Here is a 4,187-nt window from a genome sequence, read left to right on the forward strand (position 1 = left end):
ATTGTTAACAAAACTGATTCATAACTATTAGCATCCTCTTGAATGACACGATCATAATGAATTCAGAGCAAAACACTGCTTCTTGGTCTCTCCTGTCTTTTAAAAGCTTATTGAGGGAGGTGAGGGGGGTAGGGACTGGCTCCATTTCAGTGTTGGGGGAAGGTGGGGGCGGGACGTGCGATGATGGACCAGGACAGGAGTGTCCTGGGTGAATGGAGGTGGAGGCGGTGGGCGCTAGGGAGCAGGGTTGGGGGTTGGCACCGATGGGGGGGGGCGCAGAGAGAGGGAGCTAGCGAGCGAGTGAGCGGGGCGCAGGGGTGAGGATTTCCTAGGGGCTGAGTGGTGCGGGTTTCTCAAGAGGCAGGTCAGGTGGTCTGGTATTCCCATCTCTTTCAGAATGTTCCACAGTTTATTGTGATCCACAACACAGTCAAAGGCTTTGGCATAGTCAATCAAGCAGAAATAGATGTTTTTCTGGAACTCTCTTGCTTTCTCCATGATCCAGCTGATGTTGGCAATTTGATCTCTGGTTCCTCTGCCTTTTCTAAAACCTGCTTGAACATCTGGAAGTTCACGGTTCACATATTGCTAAAGTCTGGCTTGGAGAATTTTGAGCATGACTTCAATAGCGTGTGAGATGAGTGCAATTGTACGGTAGTTTGAGCATTCTTTGGCATTACCTTTCTTTGGGACTGGAATGAAGACTGACCTTTTCCAGTCCTGTGGCCACTGCTGAGTTTTCCAAATTTGCTGGCATATTGAGTGCAGCATTTTCACAGCATCATTTCTTAAGATTTGAAATAGCTCAACTGGAATTCCATCACCTCCTCTAGCTTTGTACATAGTGGAGGCCCACTTGACTTCACATTCCAGGATGTCTGGCTCCAGGTGAGTGATCACACCATCGTGATTATCTTGGTCGTGAAGATCTTTTTTGTACAGTTCTTCTGTGTATTCTTGCCACCTCTTCTTAATATCTTCTGCTTCTGTTAGGTCCATACAATTTCTGTTCTTTATTGAGCCCATCTTTGCATGAAATATTCCCTTGATAGCTCTAGTTTTCTTGAAAAGATCTCTTGTTTTTCCTATTCTGTTGTTCTTGAGAAACCTGTATGCAGGTCAGGAAGCAACAGTTAGAACTGGACATGGAACAACGGACTGGTTCCAAATAGGAAAAGGAGTATGTCAAGGCTGTATATTGTCACCCTGCTTATTTAACTTATACGCAGAGTACATCATGAGGAACGCTGGGCTGGAAGAAGCACAAGCTGGAATCAAGATTGCCGGGAGAAATATCAATAACCTGAGATATGCAGATGACACCACCCTTATGGCGGAAAGTGAAGAGGAACTAAAAAGCCTCTTGATGAAAGTGAAAGAGGAGAGTGAAAAGGTTGGCTTGAAGCTCAAGATTCATAAAACAAAGATCATGGCATCTGGTCCCATCACTTCATGGGAAATAGATGGGGAAACAGTGGAAACGGTGTCAGACTTTATTTTTTTGGGCTCAAAAATCACTGAAGATGCTGATTGCAGCCATGAAATTAAAAGATGCTTACTCCTTGGAAGGAAAGTTATGACCAACCTAGACAGCACATTAAAAAGCAGAGACATTACTTTGCCAACCAAGGTCTGTCTAGTCAAGGCTATGGTTTTTCCCGTGGTCGTGTATGGATGTGAGAGTTGGACTGTGAAGAAAGCTGATCGCCGAAGAATTGATGCTTTTGAACTGTGGTGCTGGAGAAGACCCTTGAGAGTCCCTTGGACTGCAAGGAGATCCAACCAGTCCATTCTAAGGGAGATCAATCCTGGGTGTTCATTGGAAGGACTGATGCTGAAGCTGAAACTCCAATACTTTGGCCACCTCATGTGACGAGTTGACTCACTGGAAAAGACTCTGATGCTGGGAGGGATTGGAGGTGGGAGGAGATGGGGACAACAGAGAATGAGATGGCTGGATGGCATCACCGACTCGATGGACATGAGTTTGAGTATACTCCAGGAGTTGGTGATGGACAGGGAGGCCTGGCGTGCTGTGATTTATGGGGTCGCAAAGTGTCGGACACGACTGAATGACTGAACTGAACTGAACTGAGCAGTGCGGGCGGCTCCGTGAGAAAGGCGGACTTTCAGCTGAACTCTCATCTCTCAACACTGGCAAATATTCATAAGATCTACCACACCCTTAATAAGCTAAATCTAACAGAAGACGTTGGCCAAGACAATCACCAAACAGGAAGTCTGCGGTCTTGCAGTTCTTCAGACTGCTTTAGTAAAGTGATGCCGCCGAGGAAAAAGAGAAGACCTGCTTCTGGAGATGATCTATCTGCCAAGAGAAGTAGACATGATAGCATGTATAGAAAATATGATTCAACTAGAATAAAGACTGAAGAAGAAGCCTTTTCAAGTAAGAGGTGCTTAGAATGGTTCTATGAATATGCAGGTACTGATGATGTTGTAGGTCCTGAGGGCATGGAGAAATTTTGTGAAGACATTGGTGTCTAGCCAGAAAAAGTAGTTATGCTTGTCCTAGCTTGGAAATTGGATGCAGAAAATATGGGTTATTTTACTCTACAGGAATGGTTAAAAGGAATGACTTCTCTACAATGTGATACAACAGAAAAACTCAGAAATACTTTGGATTACTTAAGATCATTATTAAATGATTCTACAAACTTTAAACTTATTTACAGATATGTGTTTGACTTTGCACCGGAAAAGGACCAGCGAAGCCTAAACATAAACACTGCCAAGTGCATGTTGGGACTGTTACTAGGAAAAATCTGGCCCCTTTTTCCAGTTTTTCACCAGTTCTTAGAGCAATCAAAATATAAAGTTATTAATAAAGACCAGTGGTGCAATGTGCTAGAGTTTAGCAGAACAATTAACCTTGACCTCAGCAACTACGATGAAGATGGAGCATGGCCAGTTTTGTTGAACAAGTTTGTGGAGTGGTATAAAGACAAACAGATGTCCTAGGACTTTATGCATAGCAGCGAGAGAGTCACTGTTACCACAGTTATGTCAACCATTAGCCATAAATTGCTGTTTGTATCCAAGCGCATGCTGCTTTTCTTGCACTGTCTCCCTTTGGCAGGGACATGTTGGTGTTTGCTATTGAATGTGCCAGCTCTGCTTGCTGTGTAGCATTGTTCTCTTGGAAGGCTGCTTTGCAGTTTGTATTTACACTACAGATTGGTGAATTTGCCAACGTCCTCACTGTGATTATGTGTATATTGCTTTTTAAATTTTGTGTATGTGTATAAAAAGACAAAGCTTAAGCTAGAGATTATTTCTGCAAAAATATATTGTAAAATAATTTTTGTGGCATATTTCTAGTCCCTTTTTTCAAATGACCCAGTTACACTTTTCTTTGGTCTCAAAATGTAGCATTTCAGAACACAAGACAGAACAGCTATAACCATATTCAAATGTTGCCAGAATTAACCTTATTATTTAAGAGGCCAACTTTGGAAGGAGGTGGGAGTCGTAACTTTTCAGAGGTATTATGCCAAATCTAATTTGGTTTACTTAAATATTAGCATTTTGAAATGATGAAAGTTAGAATAATTGAACATATATACCCATACCATGCCACAAATCATTTCCACCATGCAGTATATAGGTTTTGATTTTCTAATGTTAAAGCTGTCATAGTTTGAATATAGGTGCTAAGTCACTTCAGTCGTGTCCGACTCTGTGTGACCCCATAGACAGAAGCCCACCAGGTTCCCCCGTCCCCAGGACTCTCCAGGCAAGAACACTGGAGTGAGTTGCCATTTCCTTCTCCATGAATATATGTACAGATGAACAAATTACAATTGCACCTTTTTTTCCCATTGGTTTTAAACCCTTGTACGAAACTCCAATACTTTGGTCACCTTGTGTGACGAGTTGACTCACTGGAAAAGACTCTGATGCTGGGAAAGGTTGGGGGCGGGAGGAAAAGGGGACGACGGAGAATGAGATGGCTGGATGACATCACCGACTCTGTGGACATGAGTTTGAGTGAACTCCGGGAGTTGGTGATGGACAGGGAGGCCTGGCGTGCTGTGATTCATGGGGTCGCCAAGAGTCGGACATGACTGAGCGACTGAACTGAACTGACGCTTTTTTAGTGCTTTTTTTTTTTCCTTTTGCATTCTTCTAGTCAGTGTTTGGTCTGCTGATGCTTTCTATGCCATTCT

The 4,187-nt window shown here is 43.1% G+C and overlaps 1 pseudogene; it reads left to right on the forward strand.

Annotated features, from left to right (window-relative positions):
* Positions 1-2,097: 2,097 nt before the first annotated feature.
* LOC129551995 (DCN1-like protein 4 pseudogene) lies at positions 2,098-3,131 on the forward strand (annotated as a pseudogene).
* The last annotated feature ends 1,056 nt before the right edge of the window (positions 3,132-4,187 follow it).

The sequence above is a fragment of the Moschus berezovskii genome, chromosome 1, assembly GCF_049115385.1.
Source record: "Moschus berezovskii isolate FMDL1 chromosome 1, NW_MosBer_1.0, whole genome shotgun sequence".
Lineage (NCBI taxonomy): Eukaryota > Metazoa > Chordata > Mammalia > Artiodactyla > Moschidae > Moschus > Moschus berezovskii.